This window comes from Nanorana parkeri, unplaced genomic scaffold, assembly GCF_000935625.1.
Source record: "Nanorana parkeri isolate BGI_ZX_2015 unplaced genomic scaffold, ASM93562v1 scaffold798, whole genome shotgun sequence".
In the NCBI taxonomy this organism is placed as follows: Eukaryota; Metazoa; Chordata; class Amphibia; order Anura; family Dicroglossidae; genus Nanorana; species Nanorana parkeri.
The window spans coordinates 100,294-115,873 of record NW_017307066.1 but is presented as its reverse complement, the minus strand read 5'-3'; the positions used below and the strand labels follow the sequence as shown (position 1 = coordinate 115,873).

The 15,580-nt window shown below is 41.3% G+C and overlaps 1 long non-coding RNA gene across 1 annotated transcript in view; it reads right to left on the bottom strand.

Moving 5' to 3' along the window:
- Positions 1-2,049: 2,049 nt before the first annotated feature.
- Positions 2,050-15,580, bottom strand: part of LOC108793983 — a 22,807-nt gene continuing 9,276 nt past the window's right edge. Inside the window, exons 2-3 of the long non-coding RNA XR_001941682.1 lie at positions 9,039-9,042; positions 2,050-2,060 (exon numbers count right to left, since the gene is read on the bottom strand). This is a non-coding gene — a long non-coding RNA (uncharacterized LOC108793983). The remainder of the gene's footprint in view (positions 2,061-9,038; positions 9,043-15,580) is intronic.

Sequence of the window (15,580 nt, the reverse complement as noted above, 5' to 3'; positions counted from 1 at the left end):
AGTTAGCCTTTCTGAAGTTTAGGCTTCTCGTCAGACCGGCCCAATTTCCTTTCCTGTTCCCAATATTAAAAGTAATCACCTTGTGTTCACTATTACCCAGTGACTCCCCGATTACTATATTCTCAATTAACTCCACATTATTGCAAATGATCAAGTCTAGGGTGGCGTTATTCCTAGTTGGATCCTCAACCATCTGCTCCATGAAATTGTCTTGCAACGTGTTCAGAAAACGGGCTGCCTTTGATGAATGAGGAGTTCCATTAGCCCAATTTATGCTTGGGTAATTGAAGTCGCCCATTACCACAACATTCCCCTGTTTCCCAGCTATTTCTTTTTAAGAATGTAGATGGGCTTCCTCCTCCCCCCCTATATTTGGAGGTTTATAACAGACACCCACAACAAGTGTATGGCTAGGGTCCGTTCTATCTAGTTCTAGCCATAAGGATTCCACAACATCTCCACCATTTGACGTGATATCGTCCTGTATGTGCATATGAAGGTTATTTTTAACATAAATGCAACCCCCCCCTTCTTGCAAGCCTGTCCCTCCTGAACAGGTTGTACCCTTCTATATTAGTAGCCCAATCGTGTGCGCTATCTAGCCAAGTTTCTGCTATTCCCACTATATCGAAGTCCTTCTCGAGTAGCATAACTTCAAGTTCTTCTAATTTATTTGCTAGACTTCTAGCATTGGTGAACATACATTTCATTTTTGTACTATTATTGGTTAGACGTTTGCTTCCCTCTTGCTCCCCACTACTTTTTTTAATTGGCCTTGTTATGATTGGTCCATTCCTAATTGGATTACCTTGGGCGATTGGATTTACTTTAATGACTGTATTGACTATGTTGTCTATGTTGTCTATGTTGGCTGGAGTGACTCCGTGTGACTATTTTGACTGGGGTGAGCCCACTTTTTATCCCTGTATTATGCACTTCTGTGTTATTTGTCGTGTTTACTTGTTTACCATTTAATTTGTTGGTTTTTTTTTACCCTCCCCCCATCATCTAGTTTAAAAGCTCCTCCAGTCTTTTAACCATTTTTCGCTCCAGAAATGCTGCACCTTCCCCGTTAAGATGCAGCCCATCTCAGATGAAGAGCCGGTCACAGACTGAGAAGTCAGCCCAGTTCTCCCGGAAACCAAAGCCCTTTGACACCAGTTCCGGAGCCACTTGTTAAGTTCCTTCAACTCGCGCTGTCTGTCCGGAGTGCCTCTTGGCACCGGCAGTATCTCAGAGAATACTACCGTGGAGGTCCTTTCCTTCAGCCTAGTACCCAAGTCTATGAACTCCTTTTTTAGGACGCTCCATTTACCTCCTATTCTGTCATTGGTGCTGATGTGCACCATGACAGCAGGGTCCTGCCCAACCCCATCTAGTAACCTGTCAATTAATTCCGCAATGTGTCGAACATAATCCTCTGGTAAGCAACATACTGTTCAACGCTCACGGTCCCGATGACAGATTACCCTGTCAGTCCTCCTGATGATGGAATCTCCCACCACCAGGATCTGCCTCTCCTGACCCTCCATCCTGCTCCCATCCTTGCTGGAGCAATCACTCCCCCTGCGGATAGAGGAGGCGTCCTGCTCCAGCAGAGTCACCCCTGAACTTATATCCCCAACATCCCGCAACCTGGCGTATTTGTTAGGGTTAACCAGTATAGGGCTGACCTCTCTCGCACTCTTCCCTCTACCCCGCCTTCTATCAGTAACCCAGCTTCCAACCTCGGGATCCTGCTCCTCCAGAACCCCCCCCCCTTTATCCAGGCCGCCCTCCACCACAGCCTGGTTCGTTAGGTCCAGACTCCTTTCCATGTTGGTTATGCACCTCAGTGTTGCCAGTTTGTGGTTAGATCCAGAATCTGGGCTTCTAAACAAACAACTCGCTCACATCTGGTGAAAATGTATTCGCATGTTCAAGGAACGCATACATTGCACACGACGTGCACCGGGTTGCACACCCACTCATGGAAGACATTTTCCCCTTTATTTATCTTTGTCAAATAACAGCCCTAGGGTTATTTTATTTTACTAAAGCACATAATTTAAGTTACCCTGCTTTTAATTTAATTTCACTACAGCCCTGGGGTTCATTATGCTCCGGCCCTAGGGTTGATTGTGCTACAGCCCTGTGGTTGATTACTCTTTGGCCCGGCGGTTTATTACGCTACTGCCCTGAGGGTGGATTCCGCTACTGCACTGTGTATAAATTAACTTACACTACAGCCCTATGGTTATTTTACTGAAGACCTTGAGTTACTTTAATTTTAATTTACCCTGGGATTAATTTAATTTCACTTTGGCCCTGGGGTTGATTATGCTTAATTACGCTATGGCACTGGGGTTGCTTATGCTGCTGTCCTTGGGTTAAATTAAGTTACACTAAAGCCCTGGGGTTAAGTTAAGTTATACTAAAGCCCTTGTGTTTGTTGCACTATGCCCTGGGGTTATTATATTTAACCAGTAGTTATAGCGCTATGCCCAGTATTCTATATATTTAGTATTTAATGCCTAGCAATATATACTCTTCTATACGTTTAGTGTTTTGAATGCCCTGCTATATATACACTTAAGATACAATAAATACTCAGTATACTCTAATATTCCTTAAAGTAATTTATATATATATATATTCTGGCAGACCTTATTCCCCAGATATGCAGACACTCTCCAGTCTGTGTCCATCCAGTACAGCCTGGATCTCTATATCTATACTCACATATGTACCCTTAACACTTTAAGTACTACTGCGGCCCCCTTAGCAATATAATAGCACTTTAATACTTTTAAATACTAACAGTTTAATATACAATGCTAACAGTTCAGTATATTCAATGTATATAATCCCCCCTCCCTTTTTTTTTTAATTACTACTTTCTCTCCCCCTATGTACCACCTCTCACCCTCCTCCTATACACTTTTACCCCTCTACAGCAGTACAAATCTTAAGGAACACCCTACAGCCCCCTCTCCCCAATCTCTTTCATACGACCTGCTCCTGATTCCAGTAATGTCTCAGTCTTGTCCACACGAACATTCCTTCAGTCACAGCCTCCGTCCACTCTTCTCTTGCTCCTCGAACACTCATCCGTCACTGCCTCCGAATAATTCTGTATTGATTAGAAGTGATATATGCCCCAAAAGGTGACATATTTCGGATAGGCAAGCTTAATTCTTGAATCAATGGAGTTTGTACTGACCCACAACTATTTGTCATTGTCATTTATGGATGTTTTTTTTCTGCAGGAGAGGGGGAGAGCTATTGGGGCCAGGTTCCCTGAGCTATGCCAACCTATTTATGGGTTTGTGGGAATCCAGTTTCATCTGGGTCAACAACCAATTCGGGGCAAGCCCGGCCCTCTATGCTGGATACATAGATGATGTGACAGTCATATGGGATGAAGATAGAGAGCGCTTAGGCAGATTTGTGCAATACTGCAACCGAAACCCATTTTCCATACAATCCACACATGTCATAGATCCCAAGACACTAAGTCCAGCCATGGAAGATGGATTGATGTTTGCCTAATAATGGTTATTGGTCAACTTCCAATGCAGCAAAAAGAAGTTCAGAAACAATATAACTGAGTCTTTTTATTTCTATTGAATGGAGGATAAGCCTATACCAGGGGAGCAATTTTGACTCATCAGTCCATGTGCTGCTATTTTTCTGCAGCATTGTGGCCAAAAAGCCATACCTCTGATGTGGAAACAAGGCTAAGTGATTCAACTATGCAGGTGCTCTGGACTGCTAAGTCACAATTTGAAATATTTGACTGTAACAGGAGGCGGTTTGTTTGTGAAGGGCTGGAAAGCGGTACACTAATGAGTGTCTGAAGGCAACAGTGAAGCATGGTGGAAGTTCATTGCAAAGCTGGGGCTGCATTTCTGCCAATGGAGTTGGAGATTTGGCCAGGATCAATGGTGACCTCAATGCTGACAAATACAAGCAGCTATTTATCCATCATGCCATACCATTGGGGAGGCGTGTGATTGGCCCCAGATTTATTCTGCAGCAGGACAATGACCCCAAACATACTGGGGAAGTGATGGTTTTTCACCCCTTGAGAGCCCTGATCTCAACATCAAGTATGTCTGGGATTACATAAAGACACAGGAGGATTTGAGGCAGCCTACATCCACAGAAGATCTTTGGTTAGTTCTCCAAGATGTTTGGAACAATCTACCTGCTGAGTTCCTTCAAACACTATATGAAGGTGTACATAGAAGAATTGATGCTGTTTTGAAGGCAAAGGGTGGTCACAACAAATATTGATTTGATTTCTCTTCATTTACTTTCTATTTTGTTAATTGATAAAAGTAAACTATTAAACACTTTTACTTATGAAAGCCTTCTTACTTTACAGCATTTTTTCATACCTGCCTATAACTTTTGCACAGTAATATATATATATATATATACAGTTGTGTGAAAAAGTGTTGGCCCTCTTCCTGATTTTTCATTGTTTTGCATGTTTGTCACACTTTAATGTTTCAGATCAAACAAATTTAAATATTGGTCAAAGATAACACAACATGCAGTTTTTAAAAAGGAAAGTTTTTATTATTAAGGGAAAACAAAATCCAAACCCACATGGCCCTGTGTGAAAAAGTGTTTGCCCCCTAAACCTAATAACTGGTTGGCCCACCCTTAGCAGCATGAACTGCAATCAAGCGTTTGCGATAACTTGCAATTAGTCTGTTACAGCGCTGTGCAGGAATTCTGCTAGAACAGTACAGACAGTGTAAATTTTGGTAAAAATGATCTCCCCTCCCAGCTCAAGTCCCCTCAATAATATTACAGACCATGGAAAAACTTTAGCTTTGGAATTTTCAGAGTAGGTTCAAGTAATAACTTTTAACCCTTTCGCTGCCATGTATGTCATACATCGGCAGCAGCCATAAACAGACTATAGCCGGGAATATTTATCTGTGCAAAGCCGGCTTTGCACTGGAAGTAATTCTGGTTGCTCTACAGCTGCTTGATCACTTCCAGGGACCAGCAGACGAGCTCCTCCCCTGCCCAAACCTCCCACCTTGCTTCCCGGGCTCTGCTGCCCCTCCTAGCAGCCCAGGACCAGCATCGTGGGCGTAAGCAGGTAGTGGGGAGAAGAACAGTGAACATCAATTTGTTAATACGCTTCCCACTGAATGAAACAGGAAGTGACAAGGATTTTTTCACTTCTGGTTTCTGAGCTGTCATTCCCTGGCTAGAGAAACTGGGGAAGAAGCTGATCAAGCATGAGCTGTGCTTTGGAGGTGTAATCCCCCTTAATGTCACATTAAAGAGAACCTGTGGCTACTAAAGTGCTATCATATAAAGGGGATGTGAGTCCCCCTATGTGATGAAAATGTTGACAATGATGACATAAAAAATAAAGTTAAATAACATAAACTTAACAACATCCCTAAAACTTTTTAAAGTCCCCCGTCCTTGTGTACATACACATACTAATGCAAAAATTAGACGGGTACACCTTCGTATGAAAACGAAGATTGTGCCACACTTTAGGTATCACCAATGTGCCAGAGTGAGAGCAATAATTATAGGGCCAATATTCATGGTTATCACTAAACTAATGACCTTTACAGGTTTATGAAGCATCACTTTTGGGGTACCGTCGTTTTTCACCATGTCATGTTGGGTATCTATTTACTTGGCACACCCTCTTTTAAATTTTACAACAAATGGACTTGTGCACTAATAACATAAGTGTATTTTTTACTGAGTTTTTGGGTTTGATGAATAGTTGTGCTAATATCATGCAACATAAAAGTTTGCAACTGTCAACATTTTATTCTACAAGGTCTCTGCTTTCAGGAAATATATAATTCTGGAGGGTTTTAAGTAATTCTCAGGCCTGAATTTTAACTTGTGTAAAAAATATGCAAACATCTCTAGCAGTGAAAGGGTTATCTATTGTTTTTAACGTTTGCTATGTGAATTGGAACATGTAACAATTATAAAATAGGTGCTATGCCAATCTGGCTGCAAAAGTGGAAATACACTTTAAACCCCTACCATATTTATCCAACAACAACAAAACGTTTGGCCACACAAATTTTGGCTACTCAATTTGAACTACTTTATTTTTTAATGCTCAACTGAAAGAATTTTGCTCACTGTTCCATAAGTTTATTTTTGTATTTCATATCTAGAAACAGAGATTCTTCTCCAATCTTAATAGCTGTCTTTATATTACCAATGTAATGGTAGCATGGCTTAATCTTAAAGTGTTAAACAAAAATCCAATCATAATGCCGCACCAATAAGAGAAAGTAGTCTTCATAGGTAAACATAAAACATGGCTGTCCATGTAGATACTGTACTATGAAACAAGAATTTGAAAACATTGACACAGCACTTTAGATACTGCGCATTCTCATCAGTCCCTGACCTCGAGGAGCTTACAATCTAAAGTCCCTAACTCACATGGACACAGAGCCGATTTAGATGGGAGCCAACTAACCTGTCTGGAGTATGGGAGGAAACTGGAGTACACAGGAAACCCATGCAAGCACAGGGAGGTCATACAAACTTATTGCAGAAGTGTCCTAACTAGGATTTGAACCAGGGGCTGCAAGACAGAAGTGCTAACCACTAAGCCACTGTACTGCACTTATTTCTTTCTCCTTCAAACTACATATTATTGGGTCCAATACTGTAGTTACTGTAATGTACACTGAGTGGCCAGTTTATTATGACCACCTGGCGTTTGTACGCAAATTAGCCATAATTTCACGCGGAAGTTGCTAGAGGGCCAGACCATTATAAATAGGGAAGCAGGTTGTTTTTCCACAACAGTAGAAGTTATTTTTTCTGAAGATATGGATAAACAACGCGATTTAACAGCCTTTGAACGTGGGATGATTGTTGGCATGAGCCATGGAGCGAGTATTAGCAAAACAGCAGAATTCGTTAAATGTTCAAGAGGGGCTCATTGTTAAAGTGTTTAAAGACTGGACTGTCAGCCAAAAATCTGGGTCTGAACATGCGAATGGTGGCCGTCAGCCACTAGTCAATGTTAGGGCAGAGTGGCAAGACTGGTACAAGACAACAGAAGGGCAACAGTGCAGTGTCAGATTCCTCGCATCACCTTTCAACATCTCGTGGAGTCACGAGGCGGCCCAACAAAGTCATATCGTGGAGTTATCTCGTGGCCCAACATAGTACTGATGAGGTAGTCATAATAATCTGGCCACTCAGTGTATATCATTGACATAATCTTTTTCCAAGAAGTTGCATTTTCTTTTGAAGACACAACATACACAGTAATCAAAGTAAAGCAAAATTATTTCTAAGTGAGAGCTACATTTGGAAAATAATTTCTGACAGCCAGTAGAAGATATAATTTTCATCATAGTAATAATTAGGCACATATAAGTTCCAACAATGTATATGAATGGAAAGAGAGTCACAGATTAAGCTAAAACAAAAGGTTTCTAGATTAACAACATAAATATCAGAACAAAAGATATTCACGATGGGATCATAGTCATAAAAAATGGTAAATCACACATGGTCCACAGAAATGTAGCTGGAAAACTAGAATCAGGGTTGTAAAGCAGAATCCACCATCCCAACACCAGAAAACCCACTCACAGTACATTTTTAAGTCCATGAGAGAATTGTAATGCCGTGGACTAGAGTTTTCTAGGTAGCAATCATTAGACATGTGAGACACTATGAGATGGAAGCATTCTGTAATTCCTGTAGACCCACATAAATAAAACTATTAAAGTAACCAATTACTGAAATTCTGTCTTCCCCTGACCACAAAACCTGTAGGAATGTAGACACTACATTTGTAGTGAAGAGAATATTAGAGTAAGAGAAAATATTCTGCAACCATGAAGGCTATGAAGTCCAATTATCCAAATATTAGTTAGTAAAGATCCATTAGAATTTACCATTGCCTGTGGATATAGTAAAATTATATGATTTGAGCTACATTTAGTGGATTGAGTTTAATATTAACTCAAAAGGCTAATTCATACTTCAGCGATCCATTGTGGTGAGTTAATGCATGCTCAATGTGCATTATGGATTTGCTGTCGATTTACCAAAATGGATTTTAAAAAATATGACTTTTTTTGGCAACATAGCACACTAGAATGCACTTCCTTCATCCCTCTTTGGCCATTTGTCTGCTACAGTTGATGTAATGCAATAGGCGCAATTGTCGTTTTCACATGTAGGTGCATCCGACGCATGTTTGCGTGTGTATGTGGGGGCGGGAAACTTTTTTAAATAAATGGTGGGTATTTTCAATTTTTTTATTCTTTTTTTTTCACTTAGCTTTATTGATATCACATGGGGGGGGCTAAAAAAAACCCTATGTGATAGCCAATTTACATGACAGGTCCTCTTTAAGGAGACATTAGGGGTCTCCAAGACCCCTAATGTCACCTAGGGACCCCCAGAGAAGCTGATGAGGCTTCTCCCCAGCTTCTGGAGCTGGAGAGTGACAGCAGAATGCGGAAGTGATGTAATATAAATCACTTCCTGCATTCGGGGACTGGAGAGAAGATCAAAGGGAGATCGTGTACCAATCTCATTTTAATCTCCTGTCACAGAGCAGCTGTGCCAGTCCCAGCCGCGCCGGGCACAGTAGGTCTCGGTACCGGAATCGGCAGTGACAGCAGCTGCTAATACAAGCGACCGGGCGTCTCCAGAGACACCAGATCGCTTCAATGTAAAGCGGGTGCAATTGCTCCCTGGGGTGAGCAATCTTGCAAGGTAGGCAAACAGAAAATAAAGGCTTTTACAGTACCTGTAAACCGTCAATAAGAATTTCAGTGTGGTGGTTGAAATTATGCTTGAGGTGAAACTATCTGCTTACCTGCTGTGCCATAGTGCCATATGATGTGCTGGCTGAAATCATGCATTGGAGTGAAGTTGTTTACCTGCTGTGCCATATGATAAGGAGGATGGGGAGATATACCTAGGTGAGTTTCTCTGAGGAAAGGAGCTTTGGGTGGCCTTCACTGCTGAGATGATATTCACTAGTACACCTAGCACATAGTCAACAGAACTAAACTATCTAGCACTGTAATTCGCTCATACTAAGCAGCCATGCAGCAAAGGGGTGAATTGGCAAATTAATAAGTGTTACTTTACTATTTTTTGGCAGGTGAATCAATTTCCATATACAGTATATGTGTCTTTTACAGTAAATATGAAGCTGTTTTACTGGGATGTCCTTTCATTATTCACCTGAAGAAATTGCAAACAAAGTGTATTACATCACCATTATATAGCATTTTGTGAAATAGTTTTTGCAGTTTCAGTTTGTTTGTTTTTTTTCTCCCACAAGACACTAAGGAGAATCTGAATCAACATTTGATACTAAATTATTGTTCTATCAGTATAAATAGGCTAAGATATTCCTTTAGGGACAAACTACATGAACGATTTGCAGTCTTGGAAGCCAAGGAACCAAAAATCTTCTGAGATTAATTATTGATCCTTACAAACACTGACTTCTCCAGTGATTTAGCCGTTTACATACAACTATCTCTATATGGATTGCAAACACTCCGCTGTGCAGTTTTTCCTAAGAGAATTATGTTAGTTAGCTTTAACAACATTAGCATTTTTTCATATAGATACTGTAGGTGGTTAACAATAGTTTAAAAGACACAGAGAGTTCTCTTTTATTTTGTTTAAATTCATTATGAAATGATGATATTTTATATCTCTCCTTTAGGTGGCATTAGATGGTGGGTGGTTGGGCAAGCAGACACAATCTGATCAGGGGAACACTTTTTGGAAATAGTAGTAATTAAACAAATGTATACAGATTTGTAACTGTGTTTGTTATCGCCATTTGCTACCATTTCCTGTATATATATACCATTCACTTTCAAGCAGAAAAATGTCCCTGCCGTATATACACTATATTGCCAAAAGTATTGGGACACCTGCCTTTAGACGCACATGAACTTTAATGGCATCCCAGTCTTAGTCCGTAGTGTTCAATATTGAGTTGGCCCACGCTTTGCAGCGATAACAGGTTCAACTCTTCTGGGAAGGCTGTCCACACGGTTTATAAGTGTGTCTATGGGAATGTTTGACCATTCTTCCAGAAGCGCATTTGTGAGGTCAGGTACTGATGTTGGAAAGAGAAGGCCTGGCTTGCAGTCTCCGCTCTAATTCATCCCAAAGGTCCTCTATTGGGTTGAGGTCATGACTCTATGCAGGCCTGTCAAGTTCCTCCACCACAAACTCATTCATGTCTTTATGGACCTTGCTTTGTGCACTGGTGCGCAGTCATGTTGGAACAGGAAGGGGCCATCGCCAAACTGTTCCCCACAAAGTTGGGAGCATGAAATGGTCCAAAATGTCTTGGTATGCTGATGCCCTAAGAGTTCCCTTCCCTGGAACTAAGGGGCCAAGCACCAACCCCTGAAAAACAACACCACACCATAATCCTCCCTCCACCAAACTTTACACTTGGCACAATGCAGTCAGGCAAGTACTGTCCTCCTGGAAACCGCCAAACCCGGTCACGTCCATCGGATTGCCAGACAGAGAAGTGTGATTCGTTACTCCAGAGAACACATCTCCACTTCTCTAGAGTCCAGTGGCGGCGTGCTTTACATCACTGCATCCAACGCTTTGCATTGCACTTGGTGATGTAAGGCTTGGATGTAGCTGCTCGCCCATGGAAATTCATTCCATGAAGCTCTCTTCACACTGTTGTTGTGCCAATCTGAAGGCCACACGAAGTTTGGAGGTCTGTAGCTATTGACTCTGCAGACAGTTGGCGACTTCTGCGCACTGTGCGCTTCAGCAAGTTGTTTTTTGTTGCCTCAGACTCAACATGTTTCTTATGTTTTTTTTTGAGCATGTAATTTTTATTGAATTTTTAAATAATACATAACAATAAAGTATGAGGGTACCCTATCATAATAATGAATGTACATACACATCAAAGAGTAAACAGTCAGGTTTGTAAGCAGATGCAGAACAATTGTTAAAGCATGAGTCGGTATGATCAAAGTATTGTACATCCCTATGGCGCATATGCAATGACAATACTAAGCATAGGATTCAAGGCCACCTCTCAAAACAGGATAATACATAACATAGGAAAACAACGGGAAAGTAAATTAAGAACACTACCTGCAGTATTAAAGGAAAAAAAAAAAAAACATGAGCAACAATATTGCCAGTACTTATTTCAGCAGATTTTCCATTTAAATCGGAGTACACCAATTTCAGTTTCTTGTGGGACTAATTGAACGTCAAGGGGTGACATGCAGTCTTGTATGGGTAGAAATTCGAAAATCAGATAAGTGGTTGGAAGGGCACCAAGGGTAGTTATCACTCGAACGGGGAGTTTCTCATGTTACAGTAGAAATGTAATCAGCTTATTTTTACTTGTATGCATCACAATGTAAAGAGAAAAGAGGTTCTACTGTAAATTTCTAAAAAGGCCCCCTAAAATAAAAAGTGAACTTTAATTTTGATCTTAACCATTCTGCTGTGGTACATACAAATTGCATTATATGCAGTATCATTTATGCCAGAAGGCTTTGTCAAATGAAGTTTAGGGTAATTAAAGTCACATTTAGGTTCCTGAAGAATATTAGAATGGTACACATATTATGTTTAGAATAGATTAACCCCTTCGTGACTGACGACGTAGAATAGATTAACCCCTTCACCAGCATCGGGGCTGTTTAAACAGACTCCCGGCGACTTTTGCCGCCGGGAGTCTGTTTAAACTTGTAGAGCCGACTGTCGGCTTTACAACAGAAGCGATCCTGGCGACTTACCTGTCGCCAGATCGCTTCTGCGTCCCGAAGAAGGGGCCGCCCCCCCCCGCCGGACACCCCCGCCGTGCTTCCCGGGCTCCGTTGCCCCTCCTACGGGCCCGGGACCGGCGATCTTTGTGTCCGCGGGGAGCTGGGGAGGAGGTCGACGAACTTCCGTTCATCGATCCCCTCCCCGTTCTATGGGACCGGGAGCGATGCAGATTGCATCACTTCCGGTCCCTGGGCTGTCAGTTCTGGGCTCCTGCAGCCCAGCTATAAGCTATTGAAGTGCGATCTGCACTTCAATAGCTTATTTCCAGTGTAAAGGTGACACTGAGGGTCTTTTGGACCCCCAGCATCACCTTAAAGAGGACCTGTCACCACCATCTGCTATTACATGGGGGGGCTTGCAAGCCCCCCCATGTGATAGCAGTCAAAGTAAAGTAAAAAAAAAAAAAAAAAAAGTTTTTAAAATTAAAATGAAATAAAATAAATCTAATAATAATAAAAAAAAATGTTAAAAGTACCCCGCCCCCGCGAGCACGCGCGTCGCCACGTAAACACGCGTCGGGTGCGCCTACGCATGAAAACGACGAACGCGCTACACATGTTGGGTATCGCCGCGCACGCCGGAGTGAGAGCAATAATTCTAGGGCCAGTATTTTGGGGTATCTCTAAATTGATGACCTGTGGGGGCTTTTAAAGTGTCTTTTATTGACTTTTTGGGGTACTGCAGTTTTTCGCCGTTTCACGGTCGCACGCAATCTGTAAACTGGGCATGTTGGGTATCGTTTTACTCGTTGTAACCTCATCTTTTATATTTCATTTAAAAAATGGGTAATTTGTTGTGTTTTGGGGCATTTAATTAAATTTGTCACTAAATTTTGGGGTTTAATAAGGAGTTGCGCTAATATTGCGCAACATAAAAAATTTCAACTACCACCATTTTATTCTATAGGGTCTTGGCATTCAGAAAATATATAATGTTGGGGGGTTTTACGTCATTTTCAGGCCTAAAATGTGGAATATAACATGGGTGCAAAAAATGAAAAAAGGGCCTCAGTCATGAAGGGGTTAAAGATTTTTTTTTGTATAGCCAGGTGAACACATTCCCTATGCAACCTGTTGATTAATGTTCCTGAAGAAGGAGCCTCCAAGACAACTTTAATCTTGTTCTATTATAGAAATAAATGGGTGCATTAGAGACCACGATATCACTGACAGTGCAGGTCTTATTCTAGACATCTGCGATTCGTTTTCGGAAAAACTTTTTTTTTCGGATGAATTTTCGAATAACAGAAATAATGAATGAAAACGAATCCGAATTTCCGAAAACGAAATTGTGAACAAAAATCGTTAGCGATAATCTGTACGACTTTTCGTTTGTGGGCAAATTTTCGTTGCAGCAAAGTAACATTAAAAAAATTAAAAAATGTAATGTCACTTTGCTGCAATAAAACAACAATGAAATGGAAATGGAAATTCGTACAGACTACCGCTAACAAACTTCATCTGAATCCGAATCCCGAAATGAATCGACTATCGGACCCGAATCCCGAAAAATTAAATAACGCAAAATCCGAATCAAAACCAAACGAAACAAAACAAATTTTTTTGCCGGTGCACATTTCTATTTTAATGATCCCAAATTATGCTAATTTATCATATGATCACCATGGCAGTCAATCATAGAAATCATACAGTATGGATTTGTTTACAAACAAGATCGTTCTCCCCGCAAATGACAACATTTGGCTCCACCAAGTTGTTGTCATGCAATGGCAGCTCAGCATCCTCAAGGACACTGGGCTGTCGCTAAATGACAACATCTGGGTGGAGCCAACTGTGATGTCAGTTGTTGTCCTTCAATGACAGACCAGCGTCGTCAGATTATTTGAGGACACTGGGCTGTCATTAAATGTTATATATATATATTTTGTTTATATATTTTTATTCTGCTCGCTACCTCGGAGGTAGCGAGTAGAATAGCCGGGCCGAATTCCGCTTGGCATTCGGCTATTTACTCACTTCTGTTCGGCCCCTATAAAAATAGGGGTGAAGGGCAGCGAGTGAACTGCCGGAGCTTTGGCTCAGCTACCGAAGGGAGTCAATGTATGGCTGATTTTAGCCGATGTACGACTGAAATCAGCTGTACAGAGCCAAAGTGAATAGCCGAATGCCGTTCGGCTCAGTTCACTTCGGCTCAGTTATTCACTTGACTGCTTTCGGCAGCTTTGTGAACAGCCCTCTTAGTGTTTCCAGGATTTAGCCAGAAGAATAATGATGTCACCCTCTGCAGTTTGGAAGATCTGTTTCTTTTACAGCTTTAATGAAGTGATTTATAAAGGGGGTGGTGACTGATATACTAGCTGGTCTTGCCACTTAGTTCAAGGTTGAATTTATTTTAAAAAATGTTGCTTATTTTATTTTCATTACATTTTGTCAAGTGAAAGGTGTAACCTTAGCCAAAACATCAACATAAACTACATTAATCCTCGCTCCTAACTATATAAAAATGAATTGAACTAAATAGCTGCAGGTTCTCTACTGATGTGTATCATTCAATAATATAATTTCTAATGTGCACTGCGCTCCACCCACACTCAACAATTAGATAACCTCAATAAAATGTCAATGTGCAATACTAACACCAATTTCTCCACACTATCAAAATGTCCACCAGCCCAGAATGGAAGCTCCGTCCGTCTTCCATCCGTATAGGGAAATTTTGCAAAGCAGTTCTCACTCTTTCTGGAGCTGTGTCAGAGGATGTGAGGCAGCGTTGTGACAGCATCAACACACCCATTTGGTTTTATGGCATTGGGGTCACCCTTAAAATTCCTACCAGACCTAAAGGGTCTGGTATGAATTTGTAGGTGAACCTCATGTTTTTTTTTTCATGGGTGTCCCCCTAACATTCCTTCCAGACCTAAAGGGTCTGGTATGAATTGCGAGTGGGACCCCATGGATTTTCTTTTCATTTTGTTTGCTACCTCTGAGATAGCAAACAGAAGGACCGAGCAGAATGCTGAGCTGACAGTTCACCAATTTACTAACTGCTGTTCAGCATCTTTGAGAATAGGGGTGAACAGCATGCAATGTTCACCTCAGCCGATTCAAATGTTGCACCGGCTGAGGCAAACAGGTTCTTCCCTTCGGTATAGTCAAACATACTGAGGCTGTTCGGCCGAGCTGAAGGCAGGTGAACCAGGCAAAATGCAGCTGATGTATGGCTCTTAATAGCCGTGCAGGGCTACAGTGAATAGCCTAAGAGGCTTCGGCTCACTTCACTACAGCTCGGTTATTCATCAGCTTAGTGAATAGCCCCTTATATGTGTCCAATAGTGGGAGCTTGTGGAGATGCCAATGGTGGTATAGGGGATTTTGGGTTTAAAAGAAAGGGGATCAAAGGATGCTTATAGATATTACATGAGATTGTGGCAGTGTAAAACAGGCAATTCCATTCTTCAGCAGGAATAATTATTACACATTTCTTAGAGATAAAGTCCATTATTGTAAATCGGTCATTTTGTATTATGAGTTAATGCCCACAAAGATGGGTTAAAGTTCCAAGTGATCTGCAGGCTCTCCAAAATTTGTGGAATAAGAAGGGTGATATGAATGGACTCTTGGAGGGATATTGTACCAAAGGGAGATACATATGAAGTTTAACTTTCCATGTACCAGTCTTGGGAACATGTATGCCTGACCTTGGACTTTTGCTTCACTGAGAGAGGTGAACTAAGTTATTTTTCTCATGTCTCCAAGTATGGAGGGTGTTGAGGCCCTTTAATAAGCAGGAGTGGTATATATAT